This window comes from Agelaius tricolor, unplaced genomic scaffold, assembly GCF_023055355.1.
Source record: "Agelaius tricolor isolate 1412-34295 unplaced genomic scaffold, bAgeTri1.0.p SCAF_4, whole genome shotgun sequence".
Classification (NCBI taxonomy): Eukaryota; Metazoa; Chordata; class Aves; order Passeriformes; family Icteridae; genus Agelaius; species Agelaius tricolor.
Window position 1 is genome coordinate 29,221,960 of NW_027269264.1, and position 26,217 is coordinate 29,248,176.

At 37.3% G+C, this 26,217-nt stretch overlaps 1 protein-coding gene and 1 long non-coding RNA gene across 39 annotated transcripts in view; one reads left to right on the forward strand and one right to left on the reverse strand.

The window, feature by feature from the left end:
- PTPRD (protein tyrosine phosphatase receptor type D) overlaps window positions 1-26,217 on the forward strand; it is a 1,154,223-nt gene that overhangs the window by 721,277 nt on the left and 406,729 nt on the right. The gene's annotated exons all lie outside the window — the stretch shown is intronic.
- Window positions 9,383-26,217, reverse strand: part of LOC139589036 (uncharacterized) — a 63,803-nt gene continuing 46,968 nt past the window's right edge. Inside the window, exons 2-3 of the long non-coding RNA XR_011678918.1 lie at window positions 17,213-17,309; window positions 9,383-11,173 (exon numbers count right to left, since the gene is read on the reverse strand). This is a non-coding gene — a long non-coding RNA (uncharacterized lncRNA). The remainder of the gene's footprint in view (window positions 11,174-17,212; window positions 17,310-26,217) is intronic.

Genomic DNA, 26,217 nt, shown 5'->3' on the forward strand with positions numbered 1-26,217 from the left:
GATTCTACCTTTCTGCACTACTTTTGTGAGATCCTTCTAGGAGTATTGTGTCCAGCTCTGGGGCCCCCAACACAAGGAAAACATTACCTGTTGGAACAAGTCGAGAAGAGAGGTACTAATTTGACCACAAAGCTGGAACACCTCTTCTAAGAAGAAAGGTTGAGAGAGTTGGGGCAATTTAGCCTGGAGAAGAAAAGGCTTTGGGGACAACTTTAGAAGCTTTCCACTACCTAAAGGGGGTTTATGAGAAAGGTGGAGAGAACCTTCCAAAAGAGCTTGTAGTCACAAGACAAGGGGGAATGGCCTCAAGCTGAAGGAGAGTAGTTTCAGCTTAGATCATAAGAAAAAATTCTTTACTGTGAGGATGGAAAGGAAACTGAAACAGGGTTGCCTAGAGAGGTTGTGGACTCTCCCTGGAGGTGCTCAAGACCAGGCTGGATGGGGCTTTGAGCAAGCCGGTCTAGTGGAAGCTGTCCCTGCCCATTGCAGAAGTCTTAGAACCACATGATCTGTGAGATCTCTTCTAACCATAACCTTTCTCTGAGTCTATGATTCTAAACTTCATTCAACTGACCATGGTTCCTTGATGCAGCCTTTTCAGATTCCTACAGATTCCTTCAGCCTGAAATCCTTCAGGATTTCAGAATCCTTCAGATTCCTTTTCAGCCTACACACCTGTAAAACCCTCCAGCAGATCAGTATTTCTAATCAGCTTGGTATCACCTGCAAACTGACTGAGGGGTCACTAAAGCCCCTTGCTCAAATGATCAGTAAATTAAGACACTAAACTGGACTAAGCTGGTACTGAGCTCTGGGGAACACTAATGGTGACCAGCTACCCATTGTATTCACTACTACTCTCTGAGCCAGTAATCAAGTCAGTTTTTACCCACTAGATTACACCAGTCCAAACTATGTGCAAGCAATCTTTTTCCAGAAGAATGTTGTAGGAAAGAGTGTCAAAGGCTCCACTAAATTCCTGACAGACCACATCCACAGCCTTTCCCTCATCCTCAAGGTGGGTCACCCTGTCTCAAAAGGAGATCATGTTGATCAAGCAGGACCTGCTGATCTGAAATCCCTGCTAGCTGGTCCTGATCCTCTTTTTTTCCTGCATGTGTCACCTAATGGCACTAAAGATGATCTGTTCCATGGTCTTACCTGTCACTGAATGAGGTCAGACTGACAAGCCTGCAGTTCCCTTCATCCTCCTTCTGGTCCTTTTAGATGGGCATAATATTTGCTAACTTCCTGTCAACCGGCACCATCTCAATTAGCTGGAACTTCTTTCCTGCATCTATTCACACATGCCCAATACACCCCGCAGGACTGTAGCATGTTTCACAGAAACAAATTGCACAGAATGTGTCCCAGACTTCAAAAGCTTTTACTGTCTAGATAAAAAGAGAAAATAAAAATGGCCATTTTGGAGTTATCAGTTTCAGCTGAAGCTGCACGTAGGGATCTTGGAAGAAGCTGAAGGAGTAACAGTGATCACCTTGAGTCCTTTAATCCTGCTGCTTCTTTTCTTATGTAGACTATTATTTCTGTACAACATCTCACTGTGCCCTGGAGAGGTTTTCATCACTTCTCATTTCCCACTGTCCCTTTTCCACTGGTTTCATTCCTAGAGGGAGTTTATTCAAACACCGCCATTCCAGAAATCTTTGAAAGGGATACATAGTGGTTCTTATTTTAACTAAATAATTTGGTGGATTTCTACCTTAAATACAGAGATTTTAGGTGTTTCATATCAAATTGAGCATACTCATGCTTTTTAAGTACAGAGGCTTTAATTTATGTGTTCAAAATTCCTGTCAAACTAGGTCCCCGTCTACATTATATCTATTTTGGTCCAGAATCTCCTGCTCCAAACCTAGATAAAATGCAAACTCCCTGGACAAGAGGAAAGCAGAGAAAAGGAAAACTTTTATTACTAAAATAGTAAACCCAAAACTTAAGGATTTCATTCCTTTCTGCTAAACTTTGGAAAGGAAAAGACTATTCTCTGTGCAACACAGAATTTTAGTATTTTGTTCTTTATCCCACTCCTCTAAACAGTGACACAAATAGGAATAGTCAAAATACTCTTACAGCAGAAGGGTTATCCAACAATACTTTTGGTTCTGTGTTTGTATCTGTCATCATATTAATTGTACTTTAAATATTGCGCATTTTCTTCATCATGAAGTGCTGCCCCGTGCCGCTATAAAAGAGCTGGTCAGAGAGGATTTTTCTGACAGATTTCTCAGATGAAAATGAAGCACAAATGCTACAATATCGTATCTGAAAACTGTTTATTGATAAAGGGAAAGTGTTCCTACCCAAGTGCGATAGACAAGAGATCACAGAGGGAAAAAGAGAAAGAGAAGCAGAAGGCAGGGGAAGCGCTACCGCAGGAACCTGGCGCTCTGTCAGCATCAGCACACGGCGCGTCTGCGTGCTCCCGTGGCGGCTGGGCGCGATTTCCAAGGAGCAGCAGGCTGCGTGTCCCTGCTGTTCCGAGCCACAGGCTGCCATGGCCACGGGCATGCCCGTGGAGCGCCGTGGGCGGCCTGTCAGGGTCAGGGCAGGGCTGCTGCTGCGGGCCGGGTGCCGCGGGTCGTGCCGCAGGCCCTGAGGAGCGCCGCGGTGGCTGCGGCTGGGGGCAGACAGAGCCCGCTCCGTGAGGGGCAACAGCGGAGCATAGATCGTCACAGGCCGAATGGCCGGGCACGAAGGGTGCGGACAGCGAGGCAGGACCGCAGAGAGGAGAAGGCGAGCCGGGGAGAGGGGCTGAGCTAACCCAAAGACGAGCCCCTGGTCCCCCGGGGAGAGGGGTTGAGCTAACCCAAAGATGAGGCCCTGGTCCCACCAAGAAACCCAGAGAAAAGGGTTCCCGTTGTGCCGCAGTTAGCTGCGTTTGTGTGCCAAGGCTCCTCCCATAGCCCGATTTCCCGGGCGTCGGGACATCTGCCCCACCGGCAGGTGTGAGGGGGGTGCCTGCAGTCCGATGAAGGAGGCTTTCTCTGCCCTGGTGGGCTGCCAGGCGAAGCCTCCCTGGGGACAGGGCTCCCAGCTCGGGTACAGCCCGCATAGGAATCCTACAACGTGAGTTATGTGGAGGCATACATAAAAATCAGATTTATGGTCCCTCTCACGTGCACAAATCAAAAAATTTTTTAAAAAAATCTCACACCATATTTCTCTCATTAACTATCAGCAATTATATTAAACCTGAGATTTGTAGAAAATACTTCCACCATAGTTATGTTAATCCCAATTACCCTTTCAATGAGGAAGGAAAGCAAGGGCGTAAATTATCTCCAGAACATTTGTTTACCTTCCTGGATTTGATATTTACAGACATATTGCAATATGACAATATGGGGAAGTTAATGGTTCTATTTCCCTCCTTGTAAATACTATTAAAATAGATCAGAGGCTCAGCTAGGGAGATCCAAGAATGGAATAAAAATATACAGCATTACTGATGCTAACACACTGTTATGAGGTGTTTTGCTCCCCAAATGCCATTTAATTACAATAGAAAAAAGTGCTTGAACAAGCTGTTAATCAGGCCCATAAGGGTACATTTTCAGCAGCATTTTACGGTTTAGACATCATACATACTCTTTTTTTCTATTTTTTCTTGCAGATAAAGATCAAGGAAACAACTCGGAAACCAAAATATTGCTATGAAATAATATAATTTCCTGTCATGCTGCCATTGTTTAGAAATAGTTCATTTTCTTTTGCAATTTTTTGTCAACATATGCCAATCACTTATACCAGTAGCATTTCTGACTGAGAGTTGGTTGCTGTCATTAGTTGTGTTCAGCAATTCTGAATCATGCGGGCATAATGGCAGGAATCTGGAGAGCTTGAAGTAGGAATTTACTGGCAAGGTCTGAGCAGGTTTCTGACCTACCAGTGATCTGTATAGACACCTGGTAAAGATTCATTTCAGAGTCTTCTCCTTCTCCGGCAATATTGTTACTGGTTAGAGGCATTCTCTGAGTGAAAATCCCTAAGACCTAGGACCAGAATGCCCTTATGTCAATTATACTGTGACGTGAGATACAAGTGATCAGACAAGAGCATTGCTACTCTAAACAGTGTAAAAGACAGTTTTGAATAAATACCAGGAGACAAAACTGCATGTACTCTGTGGATAAAAAAATTATATATTTGATGAACTCTTAAAATCCATTTTCAATACCATGCGTTCTCTATTCTGAAATTCTTTATTGCTGGTGATTTATTCTAAAGATCCACAGCTGCTAGTCTGGCATTCTGTTATAAAGAAGGGTCAGGTACATAAATATTTATTTTAGGGGAAAAAACTGCCTTTTCAGTGAGGTAAAGAGATTTGAAAGGAAGTCAGAATTTATTTTAATGCTTGATAATGATTGGTTATATAGTACAAAGTATATAATAATCGAGTTGGTGTTTTTCATAAAGAAAAATGTATTAGCATCCTGAGCTGATGTGGGAGAAGGAGAGGTCATGTTATGGATAAGAGTAAAAAAACAGAGTAGAGTTCTTCTCACACAACAACTGTTTTTGTAGGTGGATGCAGAGGTTTGTGTATTAATACAGTTTATGGCAAGCAGGGTCTGTAAATGTCAACAATATCATTTTTGTTTCTTCATGAATCTTCAGGAATTGGTAGCCATCTAATAGTACTCTCTAAATCACTTCATCTTCCCGAGAGCTCTCTTGTTGCAGCTTTGATCTGTCAAGTCAATTATCTGGGGATCTGGGGCCCCCAGTGATCTGGGGCCTAGTTCAAATTTTTGCTACATGTTTTTACCATGTGATGTGTTGCTGTTTGTTGTTGAAATACCAAGCTAGCACTCATTCTGGTGTTCAAGAAAACGGAATAATTTTCCATTTTACACTCCACAAAGTAGAATTTAATTTGAAGCAAGGTCTCTTCAGTTCTGATTGTGCATAAAATACTAATATGCATAAAATTACCATGGAGAAATTTCTGTGATGCGATATTAATGAATAATTATTTTAATTCTCTTAACACACATTATTTAGCTATAGAATTCCTCACTAATGACCAAAGAATTGCACAGCTATGTCCATGTTTCACATGTTTCATAGTAGATTTTTTTTTTGGTGGAGTTGTTGGTGGTGGTGTTTTGTGAATGAATAATTACACATTTGGTCTTTTTAGACTATATAAATATAGGTTTCTGACTCATTTAAGTTCTCGCTCTCCAGGGCATGAATTAACTACTTGTAAAGAGAAATTGAAGCTTACGGAATACAAGCGGTCATAGATAAAGTTGAGTTGATTTTTAAAGCATTTGTCTTAAATACTTTGGTAAATAAATTTTGTAAAAATAGATGCAAATGGGTATGGCATAGATGAGAGGTTTTTCTCATATTTATAAAATGTTCATTCTAAAAAATAATAGAGAGAGGTAACTTTTTTCTCCTGGTATTTCCAGGAGATTTTAAATACCTTAAACAAAATTTCTCAGAAAACTCATAAATTCTCTGTGTTTTAAACAACCATTCCTTCATCTCATGCATACTTTGTTAGCTAGAACAAAAACATTTGTTGAAATGCCTTTAGAGGGAAGGTGGAGGGGAGGTTAGTGATTAGAAGAGCTTCTTGCTAAAAATTTCTATAGCTTTGCTATGAATAAACTGACAACTTTGACAAGATACCCTCATAGACTGCTTTGCACATAACAAAAATCTCATATTTAATAAAGGACAACCAGATAAAGGAAATCAGACATATCAATTACTAGACTTTACTACATTAAGAATTACTTACTTACAAAAAGGGTAAGACAGATTTTCTCTCTTTCTTTCTTTTTTCCCCAGATAACAAATATAACAAATAATTAGCAATTGAATTAGAAATTGAAGATTACCCCGCTCTTTCTTTTCGCGTGTCCAAAAATATTTGCAGGAAGATATTTGCAAATTAGTCTCCCCTGCCTCTGAGGCAATCTTAAGAGATTGCACAAGGACTTAACTTCCAAATCACTGCACAGCCTCCAGCACAGAGGATAAAATATGTTGTGATTATGGTTCAAATAGTTGGCTCTTGCATGCTGAAGGCCCACCTTTTAATTGCTGCTCTAAAGGATGCATAAAGGAATTAGTAATGAGATAGCAAACTAGTCTAGCATATAATGTTGTGGCCTGTATGTAATAATGAGTATAGCAGCTGGCAGAAAGTGCACATGACATTAGAAATTAGAATATTTTGGTCTTTCTTTTTGGTCTGCTGTAGAACAGAACTTCAGAGCAAAAGGAATTCTTCAGTGCTTAAACACAAACTTACATAAGCAATTAAACAGAGACACACTTCATGCTCACACATGCACATTTCATATTTTTGCATTGGCATTGTTTCTTCAGTAAACCTATTTACCAGAGTACCCTTCTTTTGCATGATGAAAGATGTACCATTTTTGTATTCCTTATCGAATACATGAGCTGTTAACTTGAATTTTAACCCAGTACTGATTTCTTAGGCATAAATATTTTCATTCTGGTTTATATAATTTACCCTCCAAGATACCTTTCTAAAAAAATCTTCTTTTTCCTTTACAAAGTATTGTTTTGCAAATGGAGTCTTCTGGACATAAGACTCATACATTGCTTATAGAACTCATTCATCATAGCATAGCAGAAGTAATTAGAGAACTAGCTGAAAAAAATGAGCACAAAATTGTAGTACTTGTTGAATACAGTTGCTTAGAAATCTGCTTCAGAGTAACAACTGTATTTTTAACTCTTTACTTTTAAAAATACTTTGGTGCAGTGTGATGCTAATAGAAGAAAAAGACAATTTTGCAGGGTAAATCTAAGCCACATTTAAAAGGGAAAAAAGACCATAAAACAAAACCCCAAAAAAATACCCCCATAGATGATAAATAATTGTTAAAAAAGAAGATATAATGTTCTTTCCTATTGCAAGTTATGTAATTGCCATTGCCATTGAATGGCAATGGGAAAATTTATGAGACAACATCAATACATATTCTCTCACTAGCAGTGCTGTATTATGAAAACAAGAACAATTTTAACCAAGAGATTTGGATTTAATGTAGTAAGGTTCTGGGTCCATTTCAGTTCTTGGTGTCCTTAACTACTTGTTTTCTATAAGTAGTGGAATCAAACTACAAGTGTGGAATCATCAGCAGATTCTGCTGCTTCACAAAAAGTTGTTCTGTTCATACAGGTGTTAAAGCACAGTATGCAGATAGAGACAATATGTCCAATAGCAATCTAGATGGTAAAAATATAAAATCTATAATGAGGATTCAAACAATAAGATTGCTTGGGTTAGAAGAGACCTTCCTTGGGTTGGAAGAGACTTTCAAACTAGACCTTCAAAGGGGTTTTTATCTGCTAATATCCCAATATCCCAATTTTATCTTCTCAAGGCTGTTCATCTCCCAATCTTTAATGCTATTATTGATTGCCCAGGCCCAGGTGCAGGACCTTGAACTTAACTTTGTTGAAAGTCATGGAATATATATTGGTGCATTTATTCAGCCTGTAAAAATCCCCCTGGATGGCATCCCTTCCTTCTAGCATATCACTGCACTGTTCAGCTTGCTGCCTGTGGTGGCATGGCCTGGGCTGCATGCCTACTAAATCCCTGTACTTCTTCTTTCTTAGACAGAAAGGGTTAGAGAAAATAAGATGGGAAAAGCCCTTTTGGGTTAAGATAAAGGAAATTTGAAAAAAGGAAAAGTAAAGGTCATGCACGAAAAGATTTTATTTTCTACTTCTCATAAGCAATGACCAATAACTTCCTGAGAAGCAGGACTTCAGCACACTTATTGGTTGTTCTGGAAGCAAACAATGTAAATAGCAAATCAACCCCCTCACACTATAGGTGTAGGTAACCTCACACATGCGCGCACATACACCACCCCTACCACCTCTTTTTTATCTTTTATTGCTGAGCAGACATCATATAGTATGGAATATCACTTTGGTCACCGCTGTACTGGCTATGTCACCTCCAAGGATCCAGCCTACTGGCAGGTAGGAATGGGAGAATGTTGGAGAGATATTGCTGATGCTGTGCAACACTGCTCAGCAAGAGCCAAAACACTGGTGTGTTATCAACACTTTTGTAGATACCATTACAATTCACAGTGCTTTGAGGGCTGCTGTGGGGAGATTTAACTTCATTTTAGCTGGACCCAATACTGTGCTGTCTGCAAACTTGCTGAGGATGCACTACATTACACTGTGCCTGTCATTAATAAAGATGTTGGACACTACCAGCCTCGGCAGAGACTCCTGACAAATTTCACTTGTTACTGATCTCCATTGGAACATTGAGCTGTTAACTGCAGCTCTTCATATGCAAGCATTCAGGTAGTCCCTTTCTTATCCAAGAGTCCACCCATCTTCAGTAAACCTGTATATTTCTAATTTAGCAGCGAGAATGGATCATATCAAAGGCCTTATGGAAAGTCAAAGTAAATTCCATCAGGTCTTTTTCTCATCCTTTTCCAGAGCAGATATTCCACTGTAGAGGGCCATTAATTAATCAGGCACCATTTGCCTTTGGGGAAGCCATTTTCATGTCTTTCATATGCCTTGAGGTAGATGCCAGGAGGACCTGTTCCATGACTTTACTAGGCCTGGGGTAAGACTGACAGATTGGTATCTGTCAGCAAACATCTGCTCTATGACTGCCTTTGTTAGTTTGGCCTCTAATTTTCACCCATACACACCAGATCTCTGCTAGGCTGTTTTTCAGTGGCAATGGATTTTTTTTCCATACAGAAATGGAAATCATCCAATCATCCAATCATCTTTTCAATCATAGAGGGCAACCCCCTCACCTTCCCATCTCTGTCTATCATGGACAGAGTGGCCAGCCTCTTCCAGCTGTCTGTCCTGAACAGTTTTAGTCATTGGTTGAAGTGCTCTAATAATGTGGTTCATTCCACCAAGTCTCAGCAATAGTGATCAGGCCATAGTTTTCCAGATGCACCAGAGAATGGACCAGTGTGACATTTTGAAATGCATTGGAACCCTGCAGGTCATTTCAAAGAAGGTAAAAGGATAATAAAACTGTTCTATAAGGAAATCCCATTTCCAAGATTTGTATTAGATTTTTAGCTTCATCAGTGACACCTGACACATTCAGAAAGAATTTGGGTATTCCTTGGGGTCATTAGTGCTTCTTGTTTAACAGCAGCAATGAAATGGTGGACATAGACAAGGCAGCTCTCAAGAGCCAGGTCACATAGGATTTCAGAAATACTTGTTAACATCTACATTTCTGTAGTTTATATCTATATTGAATGATCTTTTTGCTACTTTCATGGAAGAAGCTTGTAAAGCATGGTTAGGCCACTTTAAAAAATCACTATCAATAGTGGCACAAAGCAGGTTTTAATATTAAATTGTGAAAGTGCAACTTTATAATAGAGTTTGATCACAAGGTTCACTCAATTGCTTACTACAGAGTTGTGGTGGTTTAATACCAACAGGAAATTACACCTCCAAGAAGTCAATCCCATTCCCCCAAACCCCTCCAGTAAGAGTGCAACAAAGAAAGAGACTATGGATTGAAACAACAACTCACTGAAAGCAAGAAGCAATGGAACAAGAAACACACAGTAACAGTAGTGATATTAGTAACAAAAATGTGCAAAAATAGAAGGTGCTTTAAACACTAAAGTTGTTCACCATCTTGACTTATTTCCACATGGCCACCAAGACAGAGACAAACTGGGAGGCACTTCCCATGGGTGACATCACATGGACCTCAGGACAAGGTGACAGGATGGTGGTCACTCCTGTGCTCAGCACTACACAGCTTCCTGGGACAAAACCATGATGATGGATGCTTCCACAGCTAGCTTTTCCCAACACCAAGCCTGGGAAAATAAAAAAAAACTATGACGGACAAACCTCCATCAATCAAAAGGACGATTGAAAAGCTAGATTGTCCTTGTTGCACTGTGCTGCCCATTTCCAGACCACTTCACTCCACTGAAGCTCAGGCTCAGCTAGGATTTGCTGCAATTATAACACTGACTTTATTATAGACTTCCAATAGCAACATTAATACTGTAATTCATTCACAAGTACACACAAGAGGGAAAAAGATGTATAGATTTCTATCTATGTATGTAAAGATACCCATCAAAAATTCCACTCAGAGTCAGTGAAATACTCACATAAAATCCCATCATCTTTCTCAACAGGCATGGCTTATACCTCAAGGACTATGTATGTGCATGGGAGTGGGTAGCCATCTAGGACTCATCATCAGTGAAAGAAGGTCTTTTGGGTATTAAAAACTTAAGCTCTAAGTGAACCCAAAACTTGAGCATTAGTCAGCTCCAAAGGGCATCCCACTCAGGGATGTGCTGCCACAGCCTGCTGAAGTCCAGTGGAGATCAAAGGATCTCACTTAGGGACCCCTGTTATGAGATGCTTGGCTTTAGTCAACACTAAGATTCCATCCTAGTCATAAACCAAGTTGGTAACTACTGGATTTTTTTTTTTTCCAAAAAGTCTAATAGCTATGGTATTGAGCTACAATTCAGGTAAGTTATTTGCCAAGGGTGAAAAAGATAGCTGTTTATTCTTTTCTCCTGACCTTGGTTAGGCAAATGAAATTTTTTTAAAGTCAGAATTATTTGCAATTTTACCATGCAAGAGCTCTTGCTGTGATCAAGGGTTCTTCACTACCCAGTTGGTATTATAAAGGGGTGTGTCTTTGCTCAGATGGTTTGTTCAAGGCTTATCAGGAGCTTTTGAGATCCTAGAGCAAGACAGAGGAGGGGGTAGAGGATACACCACCACATAAGGGATTATGCCTGGACTATATCTTTGGCAGTAGGTCACAATGTTGATGAATTTTCTTGTTTCTTTCCTTCTCCATTTATTTCTTAATCAAAAGACCTGGAGAGAATGTTATAGAGTGGACATGATGTCAGTGGTGACTGTCCTCTTCTAAAACCAGCAAATTTTTTTCCTTTCCCTTTGCCTGTCAGCAAAGCTGTCTGAAAAGAAAGACCATTGCTTGCTTTCCAGTACATTTCTCCTGCTGAAGCAATTTCTTCTTCATCACATCCTTGCTCACTTTTCAGAACATTTTCTCTTTCAGCCCATTTTTCTTCCTGGACAACACAGGCTTAAGGAAGTATGTACAGACACAGATGCAGTAGTTCTATAAAAGAACAATGCAACAATAATCAGGAAGGCAATTTTTAGTCAACAGATTAACAAAGTAAAATTGCTTTTTCTTTTACTACAGCTCCTATGCACTACATCAATAAGCAACAAGTACGAATAGTAATTTACTATGACATTAAAAACAGACAAAGAATAAAACTATGGAGGTAGTAGGTTACCTTCCCTTGTATCTAAACCCCAGATGAAAGAATCAGGGAACAATACTCAAACAAAATGTGGATTATCTTTAACAACTATCTTTAAAAATGTGGAGAAAGACAGCAAAATTAAATAACTCAATACAATAATTTGTGAATTTGTGAGATGCTAGGTTCTTGTTCTGATGCAACACAATAAGCAATGTTGTTTTAGACTCATCTCTGCTGCCTGACACAAATGCAAAGAGCATCTGAGCACTGGTGCCCAGAGCTCACTATAACTGCCTTTTTGCTTGCCCTCGGTCTTTTTCTTTGTCCCACTGCCTGCTTATTATTTCTTCCCACAAAAAACCTGTAGTCCTTGAAGAAGTAAATGCAGAGATTTAGGGAGATGATCTGTCTACTGTGCAGGTAAGTCTGGTTTTCTCCTTTTTAGGTAATGCATAGTATTCAATAGGATAATGGCAACCTGGTAAGGAGAAATACAGTTCCTGTGGCAAGGACTGTCAGCAACCAGCAGCACAGTCAATCACTTCTCTGCAGCTGCTGTGCCAGTTGCTGAAGGACACCTGGCACCAGTCGAGGATTCATGAGCCAGAGTGTCATGCTCCCTGCTCAAATTCATGAGCCAGGCCATAAAGGGGTTGTTGAGATTGCCAGCCATTCCCAGCAATGTGGTTGTGCTGCTGGCTTTACACAGCAATGCTACCTGACAAATTCTAGAACCATGCTCTCTGGGAGACCACTTTTACCAGATAACAAGAGTGATTCAATTCCTGCAGTATTCCACAGTATCTTATAAAACATGAAAGAGAAGCTGCTTCCCTTTGGTGCAGAACCCAGATATGTTGGCAAGATAGAGGGCATGCAACAAATAAGCACATATGTGCTATGGGCAGTCCTGCTGTGTGAGGCAGTGCTTGAGAGCTTGAGAATTGAGCATCTTTATCAATGGCATACAGGTGGCATGGATGACACACAATAGCCAAGGCTGGGCATACCTCCAAAACCAGGTTTTGTGCTATGAGTTTGCCTTTACTGAACTGTGAGGTTAGGTAGTGGGCATTGGAAACTTGCTCACTGTTGTATTTTTACTACTTCTTTATTCTCCATACTCAGTGCATTAATATTGGTTGTCTGGCTAATCAGAAATATGGGTAAGGTCCTGAACCCAGAATCACATCTAATGTTGAATAGGAATCAGTTGTTCAGCAGTTAGAGCTATGACTCTGCTAAGCAGCAGAACTGGGAATTTAATTCAGTTACATATGTGTTGGCTTTCTAAAGGAGGAGATTGAAAAACAGCAGAAATTCCACAATATCAAATAGGCAGAATAAATATATTAAAATTAAAGATTCTCAGTCTCTGTAACAATAGAGGTCAATCAAGAAAATAAACTATTAAAAACTACCTATTTCCTCTGTGAGAGTTATTTGGCTGATTTTACATTTTCCAGGAATCACTTGTTACTACACTTATAAATTGAACTGAAATATACAAAGTGGAAATACAGTTCTTAAAAGGAGGAGGAAGGTGAGACAAAGTTAATGCAGAGCTGTGGCTACAATGATATTCAAGAAAACACAGACCTGTGGTACAGGAATTTCCAGCTCTAAGATTTTGTGTTCTGTTTTATTCTATAACTTAGTTGCATGGACTAACATAAATTTTAAAGTATGGTTCAGTTAAAATTATTTCCCCTCCTCCTAAATTGCATTTAGAACTTCTATTAAATTGTATTTTGTACTTTGTTGGTGCAGTGAATTATGTTTCTGCTTTGAAATAATGAGTCTGTCTTTCAAATATTGTTGAAAGGAGACAGAGTATGCTGAAGTCTTCAGTTTTCAAGATATTTTTTATGGATCTCTTACCATCTCAATTAAGGTGAGTGGTCTAAACTGAAATCTAGAGTAGAGAATATTCAAGTCTCTGAAGACTTAACTGCTACATTCCAGTTGAACATTTTCTTCTCCTCTTTGTTAGCTGTCCTAAAGGCAAACCTCTTAGCCTTGAACTTTCTCTGTACTTTTAACTGGCATCTTAAGGGATTGTTAAATATGGGTCTGTTCAATCTTCTGTCAGTTCAGTCAGGCCCTTGAAATTATATTTTCTTTCTCTAGCAATGGAGCCTGTCACAAGTACCATCATCTAGCATAGTTTCAACTTACTACTTTATAGTAGCATGGCCATTTCCACTATTTGATTTGGACAACAAAATTATGTATTAGAGGGATGTGCATTATGAAATAGCACATCAATTTAATGCCCCAGAAAACTTGGATTTCACAGTACCATGCCCTCAAAACAAAGTAAAGCCAACATTTGCAGAGGTAAAAGCTTGACAATGCTTCAACTGCTGCAGAAAACTGCTGAGCATGTGGGAATTGGGTCCATATATAAATATTACATACCCCAAAACTCTGTGTAAACATCAGAAAGAATGTGGCTTAAATTAACAAGAAAAGGAGTTTCGTGATAAAGGCGCTCCCTAGCCCATTAACTGGACATTAGTTACAGTCTGACACGTGTTTTCAAAAATTTGGGCTGCAGGGTTTTTTTGGTTGTTGGTGGTGGCTTTGGTTTGGGTTTGGTTTTTTTTGTTGTTGTTGTTTTTGGGGGTTTTTTTCCTTTGTTAAAATCTGTCAGATTCTTCATGGTACTTAAACATAGTTTAAAGTATTTAATTTCCTTGGTGGTTTCCTTAAAGTAAATCTTTCATGAAAGTCTCTACAAGTGTTGTATTATTTATCTGAAGCTAGTCTCTCAAACTGGTCTTTTGGATGCATATGCAACAAGGCTTACTTCTTAAACCTGACTTCTATTAAATCATAATTCATTTCAATTTTCCTTTGCTCACTTTTTGAGTAAATAACCATGTACATTAAAAGAACTCAACCAAGTTCTGTACTTATGATAAAAAGCTTTTATTAGGTATTTTCATGACATTGAGATGCTGGTAGAAAAATACTAGGTTTTAGCCTTAAAGACAACAGGGCTTAGATTGTGATTAATAATTGCTTTATGGAGCATTTATATTTTAAATACATTATTTTTAACTATGTCAGGATGATATTTTTCCCCAAATACTATTTGAAGCAAATCTTGCTATAGCATGGATTATTATTTAGGTAGATTTCATTCATGAAACTGAATGACCATTTTTGCACATAACTGCTGCTTGTCTTCTGGTGACTAAAAAGGGCCCAATAACTAAAGACATAGAAAATATGTCGTTAAACACACACATAGAGATAGTACTCCACAGCTAAGCAAAGTATCCATATTTTTCTTTTAGAGAAGCAGCAGTCTGCCTGCCCTAGTTCTCTGAATAGACTTGACTTCTTTTCTTTATACATAATTATGTTTGACATTAAAAGTATAACTTCCCATGGGAGAATGAACTCCACATTTAAGCAGTCAAAGGAGAAAGTATAAAATAAATATGATTAACACTTTTGGGAAAACACAATCATATAAAGCATTTGTTTCTCAGTCAGTCCTGAATACATTCTAATTAGCTTTGTTTTTTTCCTGTAGGGCTCACTCCTGATTACACAGTATCATATTTTTTTTTTCTAGATTCAGTATTTGCACTAGGTAACTCTAGGAATTGCAAAGACTCATATGTAATTTTTTATTTTGAAATGTTTGGTGTCATTTTTCTTTCTTGTTTTTGCTATCTCCTACCTGTTATCCCTCCTTTCTCTGTGTTTTCTGTTACTCTTTGAACATTTAAGGACTCTGTCTTATTACAAAACAATACATTTAAAAAAAAGGATAAATTGAGGTTGAAACGTTAATTCTGAAAACTGTTCATTAATTCAGAATTCTGTTCTACTTTTTCTAATGCACTTTTAAGGTAAACACAGCATGGGCACTGGAGGGGTATTAATACTTTTTAAAAATTTAAAAGAGCATAAGTGACATCACACTGGCAAGGCTAGAATATGGAGATCTGCATCACAGATCTTTCTCAGCTACTGTTTACTGATGATTATGTGATGTTGGTGACATCCCTTCATTTTTTATTGGACAGCACCTATTATGGCTGCCTATTTAAGATTGCACAAGTACAGCGAAATCCTCAGATGAGCAAGACAGCGGTTTCAGGGTAATTTCCTTTTTAAAAAGAAGGCCAAGACTGATGAATCTTGAGTAAATCCCAACTGTGTGAGAGCTTGGAAGAAAGTAATAATAGACATTTCTGTTCATCAGTGCTCTCTTTCTCATTTTTTTTCAATATGTCCTTTACTTAGCTGCCTGGTTCCTGCTTCTTATTTCATTTTTCTCCTCTATGTATATCTTATGTCCATATCTCTACGCCAGAATCACTCATGACACCATCGCCCTTCTTTCCCACCAGCTTTCAGTTCTAATTTCACTTTTTTCCCACCACTGTCTTACCCCTCTCAGATCTATCTTCCATTTCTCAGCTTTGTCACTCATGAAACCTGGATAACAGATAAGAGACATTGAATTCTTTAATGAGGCCTCTTTTCTGCCCCTCGTACTGATACCCTGGACCAGCGCAACCCCTACAAGTATAGACTGTAAGTGGAGGATTTGATTGCCAAGTTCTTTAAGTTGGTTCTGATGATAGGTGAAGATTGATCTTTCAGATGCTTTTAATTTATCCAACTTGCTTAATTATAGTCAAAGAGATGGTTCATCAAGATCTTGGTTCCCTTGAAAATGTTTCACTTTTTCACTGAAAAACAGGAAGATATAAGTGAGCAGTAGTGGGTTGGGGTGGGTTTTTTTCTTTTTTAAAACAAATTAGAAACATGTTTATCTTAAAATTTTCTTTGCAAAATTTTTCATCAAACACAGGGAATACTTAACTCCAAATAGTCAAAAGTTTGCCTATGTTTATTAAAGATCTGGCAAAACAATCCAGCAGTGAGGCTTCTTACATAGCTGTAGGCTAAACCTGTTAAGATTCCTAATCTTGGACAATGTACAAAGATGAAGGAAGATACCTACAACATTTTCTGGCTTTTGCAGACAGATACAACATGGAGAGAAGGAAGGGTATAAATCAAAGAAAGAAATTTCACTACAGGCAGCTCCTCCAAAGCTGAAAAGACCATCTTTTTTAGGGATAGTAATCAGACAAACTTATATTGGAAGTATTTTTCTCTACAGCATTGATTTTTGTTACCATAAAATTGTTTGTCATGGATACAGTCTAACCTGGAAGACTGTCTTGACCAATCTGGCACTGAAAAATGTAAGAATATGGGATCAGGTCCTTTTCTCCTGAAGGTGTACCATACTTCAGCAGTTTCAGCTTGCTTCAGGCATGCTGCTTGGTCTCGTTCAGGAGGACATTAAAGAAAGCAGACAGAAATCTCCAGAGCAAGGCAAGAATTTCACAATCTTGCATTTTATAATCTTATTTAACCTTCTGAGTTTTTTCCCCTTTGTTCCTGAATGTTTCTGGTAACCTTATAATTACCTACATAGCTTTATAATCAATGCAAAAGAAAAATCTATTGCCATTAATTATACAATCATTATTAATGATTTAGATATTGTGATATGGCTAATGCTGCAAATAGAATCACATTTAATCAGGAAGTTGGAGCACAAAAGTTTGATTTCATGTCACAGACTTTAAAGTGCACAAGTTCTGAGCACAATTACTGTGGTATGAAATCCATATGCATTTGTGTTGTTTCCATGGCATAAAAAGAGTAATGAGCAAAACTGAACAGAACTTTTTTTTAGTAACATATCAGTTATATAAAATAAATGCTTACAGTTTCAAACTTGTATAAAAGCTTTTTAATGCCATTTTAGAAAAGGACTGGAACATGATGCATCAGCTTTACTAAAGGGGATGGATAAAAGATGAAATAAAGATGAGACTCACCAGAAAATAGCTTTCCTGACCTCATCTGGCTTCTTTCTTTCCCTGCAGAGCTGTATTTCCATGCTGTCCAGGATCATTGTTATAGCAAATTGACCAACTAGAGAAATATTAAATATAAAAATTACTGAGGTACTCTTCTGCTCTTTATGTTTGGGATGCATATAATTTGTATTCCTTACTCTACAATATAAATATTTAAAAGTGAGGTTGTGGAGATTGATGCAAAGTACATGGGACATGACATACCTTAAATTTTCAATTTTCTTGCATCATTCACAACCTAAAAGCATGATGATGCAGTGATTCGTAGTTGTCTTTTAACAGCAGTAGTTAAAAATGCAAGTGAATGTTTGCAAGCTTAGGCTCAAGAAAATGCAAACCATTCTTATGTCAACATAGTAAGACATATAATTCTTATATTAAAATAGATAAAATATTTTTACTGTATTAGAACAGAATTTTAGAGTAGATATTTTATAATATATTTTATAAAATGTAGTGAGGAGAAATGAGAAAAAATATGGTGAAAATCAGAAAAAAGAATAGAGTGTCCATTCATCTGACACGTATCAGTTGTGATTTTGACAATTTTCAAAGTATTGTCAAGACATCTTTTAGTTTTATTTTTTATGTCATTAACAGGCATAAAAGAAGAAATTTTAATTATTTTTCTATCTGTATCATTAATATTTCATGGTATAGTAAACTTTCAAAGCTGGGAAACTCTAGAATGTTTTGATCGTGCACTACTGTCATGGTTAAAACCCAGTCAGACACAAGCTCCATGCAACTGATCACTGACTTCCCCACCAGTGGGATCAGAGAGAGAATCAGAGGAGTGATAAAAGCTAGAAAACCTGCGGGCTGAAATAAAAACAGTTTAATGGGAAAAGCAAAAACCATGCACACAAACAAGCAAAACAATGAATTAATTCAGTGCTTCCCATGGGCAGGTGGGTGTTCAGCCAGCTGCAGAAGAGCAGCGCCCTATCCTGCATGACAGTAACTTGACAAGACAAATGCCATCACTGCATATGCCCCCCTCGCTCCTTCTTCTCCCCACTCTATCTACTGAGCGTGATGCCACATGGTCTGTAATATCCCTTGGGTCAGTTTGGGTCACCTGTCCTGGCTGTCTCCTTCCAAACTCCCAGGCTCCCCCAGTCTCCTCACCAGTGTGGAGTATGAAAAGTAGAGAAGGCCTTCGCTCTGTGCAAGTCCTGCTCAGCAATAACAACACCAGCTCTTTACTATCAACCCTCTGTTCAGTGAAAATCAAAACTGAGCCCAATACCAGTCACTGTGAAGAAAATTTACTCTACCCCAGCCAAAACCAGCACAGCTATCAAAAGGAGATGGCTGAATCCTGTCCTTACATACAAGATCATTGTGGTCTTAGTTTCATCCAGTAGAACCTACATTTATCATCTGGTATTTGTTTTAATTAATTAATGTTTGCTTCATCTTTTTTAACTCCCTGCAGAAATGCTATTTGTGGTACAGCATATCAGCATTGCTCAACTCTTTTTATCAGGGACTCCCATGGTTCTTTTCTATTAGCAGGAAGCACATAGACTCCAGCCTTTCTCTTCTTCATCAATACCTGTTCTGTCCAAACAGGAAGATTATTCTCCATGTGTACTAAAGGATCCCTAAAGCATGTACATGTGCACTGATGTTTCCTGATTATTTGCTCCTTATAACAAAAGAGTGCAGTTTGGCAGCTAGTTGCACAGAGAAATGCTGCCATTTTTTTAGACACACTGAAGAGAATCAAGGGAATAGATGAATTTCTGTAATTGTGGTATCTGACAGCCAAATTTAAATTTCCTGGGAACTGGAAAAGGATTTAGTTGTGCCCCTCTGCTCTATAAGGCATGATCAGTAAGTCCAGTATGACAAGAGATGAGCTGAAATGACCCTAGCATAAGCAGTGACCAGAAGCAATTCAACTACTTCTCATTATTCCTTAACCCCTTTAGGACTTGGGGTAAGGAAGTGGAAGGAGACAGCCACAGGAGTGGTGGTGGATGAAATGTTTAGGCAGAGGAACCCAGCTGAATAAATTGTTTTTGTGAGCCACAGATCACCTAGGATGGCAGGTGAAGAATATCTTACAGCATGGAACTTTTTAAAAAGGTATACTACACAGCTTCTCTTAGAGGATTTTGAAGATCATGTACTGCTGTTCTTCTCAGTCACAATCCCATCTCATGAACTATGTTGTCATCTCTGTCATGTGACAGGAGCAGAGGCAAATGCTGTTCTGCCAGGCATGGTTTAGCCACAAATCAAAAATTTGTCCCTGGTTCATCAGCACAGTGTGGAAACATCCACTACTTGACAAGGTATTCATGCATAACTTGTCCAGGCATAACATTCCCCATGTTACTGAGCAGGGCTGACTGTTTGAAAGAAAGGTTGTGGAACCAGCACAAAGTGAACAGCAAAAAGTGGGCTGCAAAAGTCATCCATTGTTTCTACTGCAGTGCAACTGTGAGCTAATATGAGTAGAGCAAGCTGCCAACTTCCATAGCTATGTGTTCCCCTCCCTGGAATTTAAAATAGATTTTTTTAATGCTGCACTAATCTGCTAAAATTGTAAATGCCGATAGATTATATGCTGCACTATGAAGGGGAAAAAAAAGTTTATCTACTCTAGCAAAACTGGAAGGAAGTTTTCTAATTTTAGGTTGCTAATTTGATGCAATTGTTCTTCAAAGAGAGGTGACATTTCCACTAGCTAATATAAAACACACCTTAGTTTCCTGGTCTGTAGATCCAAAGACACACAGTTTATACTAGTTACCCTTAGGCACAGCAGCAGTGTCACCTCATACCCTTGCAAGGGTTTTGAGCTAGTTCTTGAAGTGAATAGACCCTGTGATGCCTTGAAGGGAAAGGATGAAAGCTGGATTGGCAGAGAAAGCAGAGGGATATCTCATGGATCCCTTTCACTTTTTGATTTAAAACTTTGGAAAATACAAGTAATTCTCAGTTTTTGTGCCCACATTTTTTAGCAATTATGAAATAAAACTAAAACTCATCCACTAGCTTCAAAAATTTTGCCTCTGGGTGTGTAGAACATATGATGATATACAGACATATAGTGCAAAATGTTTAAAAAAGTAAGGGCTAAAAGTCAGACCTCTTCTGTTTTTATGAGACAACATTTAAGGATTTCAAGGAGGAAGAAATATGTGTTATTTAATTTAATTTGAAGCGCTTTCTATGTTCTCACAGTATCCCTGCCCAGTTTTCTCTGACATATGGATAAGCTGAATATTCCAACCTAAAAATTCTTTTATTTCAACTGAAAGAGAAAGGAATACATGCTAAAAAATGAATAGACCTACTTAATGTATCATTCCTGAAACTACCTATTAATGTAAAATACATGAATCCCAGGAGCAAATTCAATTCAGAGATACAAAGTAAAGTGCTCCTCTGGGCACACCTCCCGTTCAGTACAGGTTTTTATGTTTCTGCAGAGTTGTTTTGACATGTACACATACTGGATGATCCTATATTCATCAACATGACAACATATTTCTTAAGATCTCAAACATGTAAAAAGAAATGGTCCATTTACAGGTTGATGGTCATTGAGAAGAATGAAAACCTTAAATACGAGTTCACCAGATACATTCAGTAGGTTCCTTTCCAATGTGTCACATCGAAAAAAATAGAAGTTGTAATTTCACAGGTCTCCTTCTATTTTACTTTCCCTGATTTATTACTAAGATTGTACTTTACTTCTAAGCCGAGATTCTTACAGATAAGCCTTACAGTCAGAAGAAGGATAGAAATAGTAAGAGCAAAAATAAAGCACTGAAAATATAGCCCAAAATTTTAAAGTCCTTTTAGCATAATAATATGTGCAAGCAGAAGCTTATCTTTGAGTGAAATTATATAACAGCTTCCAAGGTGATTTAGGCATAAAATGTAGACTTTTACTTTTTAGTCAAAGAATATGAATGCAGTTATTAAAATATTTGTTGCTAATACATTTTAATTATGGTAATGGAGGTGTTTTAATTCTAGGAGATGGTAAAATTGAAAAAAAACCCATGGTTCTTAAGTTTGGTTTTGTTTTCATAATAACATAATGCAGAATTTATTTTCTGGGAAAGATAAGTTTCATTTTTTGCCATATCTTTAAAAATAATTTTTAGACCTCCCTAAAAATTTTTAGATTTTTTTTGTAAACTTAGTATTAAGAAATCCACTTGGTTTTACACATTTACACATAGTCATGAGCAAAAATTAACTCAAGGATGGAATTAGGAGTTTTCATGAAATAAAGTTTCAAATGGCAGCCTTCACTGAAGAGAAATGTCTTGTATAAGAGAGCTCAATGTCTCCACTTAATTAGACCAAGTCAACAAAACATGAATATAATAGCAAGAGTTAATCTTCTGTTGATTTGAGGATAGATTTAATGTGATTCTCCTCATAAATACTTTTCTTTCTTTCTTCTTTTTATTTTTTTTTAATTTCTCTAACTGCTTGTGTTGACTGTATCTGAACTGATGTTGTTGGTTAGAGTTTTCAGACGGACCCAAAACACTTAGAGGACAATATCATTTTCAGAACAATTTTGTGTGCTGTGAAAGCTAAATATATACAAATACCAGGGTCACTGATTGCCATCTTTAAGCTTTTGCTGGTCTGACCTTGTTTCAAGCACAAACACGGCTAATTTCTGCCAGCAGTACGACTGCTGTGTTACCCAGCTGAGTTGCAGTGAGCCACCCCCTCACACTGATTTTTGGCCATGCTATGAGGGCTGTGCTGCATTCTGTTCTAGATGTGCTTCCACCAACCAGGTGACTGATACTATTTGCCTATGCCATCTTGCATAATTTAATACAACATTCTGTCACCTGAAATGGTTCTTTAGCCTACATATAACTTTTGCTGTCATGGCAAGATTGTTCCTTGTACCTGAGGTAACACATTTTATGTTTTCTGTGATATCTCTCTGTAAGTCCTATGCTGCAATCTGTGGTACAGACCAATATGCTCTCAAACAGCACCAAAAAAGTCGTAAGTGCTTTTGGAAAATACAAGACCTTTAACTAATAAGTGTAGGAAAGCAGGCTAAATGAAAGCGAGCTTCCTCTCTTTCACTTCTTACCAATGTGTTTGTCTGATGCTGTATCACTTTGGATAGAAGTATGTCATTTCTGTAAGCAGTGCAGACTCATCAGTCTTCTTCTAAAACATGCCAGGGCTGTACTCCAAAGAATTATGGCTTATGCAATGGAGGGGTTGAAAATGTAGAGGAGATGATAACTACAATCATTTGCATTTGAAAAATCCAATTCTATATCTCCATGCATGGGGATTTTATCATATTCAGGAGAGAGAATCTTAGAAAATCAGCTTAATATCATACAATGAGGGAAACAGCAAAACTGAGACAGTAAGTGCCTACAATACACTACCTGCACTGGAAGAGGAGCACAATACTACAATATATTGCAGATGTATTGTTTCAACAGTTTTAATGGATTTTGGATATTGACTGTTGCCAGGAAACCACTAATTAGAATACAACAGTGTTTTAAGGTCTAAAAAGTTTAGTCTGTCTAAAAAAAATCTTAAACAAATCCATAAAACAGTTTGATTCACTTCCCTGAAGCCCAATTGCTAATTTATATCTTAAATAAGAATTGTCAATACTGTACACATTCTCTCCAAAACAATATTTGCCTGTCTTTAATTCCAGAATTCTTATTGGACTGTGATTGATAGCCAGAAAACATAATGCATGCAATTCATAATTTACATGTGAAGAGGTGCTGTCCAAAGACAATGCTGCTCTGAATTTGAGAATAGACCATAACCATGGACAGACAATGCTGTTATTGCCAAAAAGGGAAAAAAAAACCAAACCAAACCAAACTAAAAGTTCTAGGGGTTTTACTGTGTGATCAGAATAGATCATTTATTTGGGAAAAAAACCAGAAGCAAGGAAAATAATTAGAAAAAAATAAGAAATACTAGGAGGTTAGGTAAAGTATAAAACTAGGTTAGGAATGCAGTAGCTCTATTCGACCTAACGGTATAAACAAGACATAGTTTCTGAGAGTATTTCTTACTAAAAAAAAATTACAGCATGGGGGGAAAAAATGGGACATGCTTCCAGCCCACACATTTTGGGGGGTAGTGTTCATCTGAACACTCAAAAGTTACTAACAAAACAGTCTTTTAAGACTGTTAATAATTGGCCAATTGCAATCCTAAATCTTCCGAGAAGCCCAGTGTTGCCAAGGTAGATTACTAAAGGAATTCTGACAAAGGATACTTTACTATTTTCATAGTAGCTACTAGGATGGTGCTGTGGGACCGAAAAAAATCAGGTACTGGCTTTTATTCCAGCAATGTAAAAACAATGTATTATGGTCTATAATAAACAGGCCCATCTGTTTGCTTCTCTTCTTTTAAATAATTTTTTAACATCTTTTTTTTCCCATTTAAAGATAAATTTACTTCCTAAAGTCCTTTGTACAAAACAAAATCAATCAGTTTAGTAAGAACTCAAAGTTAGCTGCTTTATTAATTGATGCAGGGAGCTGTCAGAAATCTGTATTATGGTTAAAAATGTTCTACAATACTCTTTGAACCTAAAAGATAACATAAAAAACATTGGATTCTGTCTAAATTTCATCACTATAATACACCTAAAAAAGTTCACACTGATCAAACGTTAACAGAACACCACCTTCCTTTTTGTTAATAATTCTCTACTTCCCTTCTTGTGACAGTTTAGGTGGAGTAGTTAATTAAGGTCTAAGGATAATTAAGGCATGAAAATTTGGTGTAAAAGAGGATAAATAAATGAATATCAGTGCATCAGTTCCAACAGAAAATAAAATGTTAAACAATATGTCAGTTTGAACTCCAGAATATCACTTCATTATAACCTGTAACCATTATAGTTTTCCTTCCCCCAAACTCCTCAACTGAAGAAGTAATTTTTGAATGTGAAGCATAAAATCTATGAGCTTTAAAAAGAAACTGGATAAACAGTAAACTTTCTAAAATTAACATTTTTCCTGATGTTGAAAAAGTATAGACTGCATCCCTACAGTGCATTTCAATTCTATCCAGAATACACCATCACATAGTTTTTTCTATTACAATCATGATTCTGTCTATTAAAATTTACTTTACTTGTGGTTGTTCACTTTGTCCAGTAAGGTGACTGAGGTTTTAGATTTTCTTAGGGGGGTTGGTTTTGTGCTAAAAATGTGTATGATTACATGTACATTTATTTATATTAATGTATGTTGCTATGCCCTATTTAGAGGAGCTACCTCAGGGAAGTTTTATTGCAACTGATTTGTAACACAGTAGTATATATGTATGTTTACCTCCATCATTTTGGACAGATCTATTTTTCAATTGATCAAATGCAGGGAGAGAGGGAAATGGGAAGACCACTGCTTTTAGCTTGTGGTATTTATCCAAATATGCACATTATAAAAATGAGGTAGCTGATCAGATGCTCTTAATTTTATGAAGATACTGGAAACGGCTTTGTTTCTGTGTCACTTTCGCACAATATTTTACACATCTTTCTTTAGAAGAAAAGATGGGGTGATGAAGCTGGGAAAAGATTAGCTGGCCAGCTGAACAAATAAAGGTGGAATTTATTAATAAATGTCATTTATCTTTGCTATGGAGTTGATTGATATTGACTAAGCCTTGAATATGCACTTTTACAGAAAACATTTAAATGATTGCTTATAACACTTTCATCACATTTCTGCACTTGAAAAATATGACAGAAATACCTCTAGATTAAAAAAAAGTAACACACAAACTATTTCTTTAATGCTAACTATTTTGTACTTCCCAGCTATTTTATCAGCAGGTGCTCTGATCTAGTATAAGCTATGCCCTATAAGAGGCCAGTTGTGCTGTTCCATGTAGCAGATCATATTGTTACTTCTTGTCAGTAATTTTCCAAGTAAGGCTTCAATGGCCTACTTTCGTATAGTAGAAATCTGATTAAATTTGATTTCCTGAAAATTAGTCATTAGATCTACAATTTTTGTGAAACTCAATGAGATTTATTGCTTAACATATTAAGGATGAAACAATATGGACAAAAATTCACTGTGGGTATTTTATCAGGATACTCTTTCCATTATGAAGAAACTATTCACTCAGTATTGGTTTTCTAAGTTGAGTTTTGCTTATTTGTCAGGGCTTGCTAACTTTCCACATGCTTTTTCAATTCCAAAAGAGGAAGTTTGCTATAAACAACAAATAAGAATGTATTTGTAGATGCATGTTTACAAAGCACAGTTTTCTAATCTAATGTGAAAGCTTGGGTCCTGAGAAAGGAGTCTTCCACCCTTACTAAATTCTTTCTTAATGAGAAAAGAAGAAAAGAGAAAGAGAAGAGAAGAGAAGAGAAGAGAAGAGAAGAGAAGAGAAGAGAAGAGAAGAGAAGAAGAAAAAAGAAAAGAAAGAAAAGAAAAAAGAAAAAAGAAAAAAGAAAAGAAAAGAAAGGAAAAGAAAAGAAAAGAAAAGAAAAGAAAAGAAAAGAAAAGAAAAGAAAAGAAAAGAAAAGAAAAGAAAAGAAAAAAGAAAAAAGAAAAGAAAAGGAAAAGAAAAGAAAAGAAAAGAAAAGAAAAGAAAAGAAAAGAAAAGAAAAGAAAAGAAAAGAAAAGAAAAGAAAAGAAAAGAAAAGAAAAGAAAAGAAAAGAAAAGAAAAGGAGAAAAAGATATTTTCAGCAAAACACTTGCAGGTACCACTGAAATCAACGTACAAAATCTCATGACATTTTACTACATGAAAGCATAGGCAGAAGTGTAACATAACCTCAGTAACACAACCTCTAGGTTATTTCAATTAGGATGCTTCTTTTTCATATATTTCTAGTTTATTCAATTTTCTCCTCACTTTGAGAACACAATACAAAGGGGAAAGATACAAGAAAATAGGCAGATGGTAAATATTTTTTAATGCAATTTATTTTCAATGG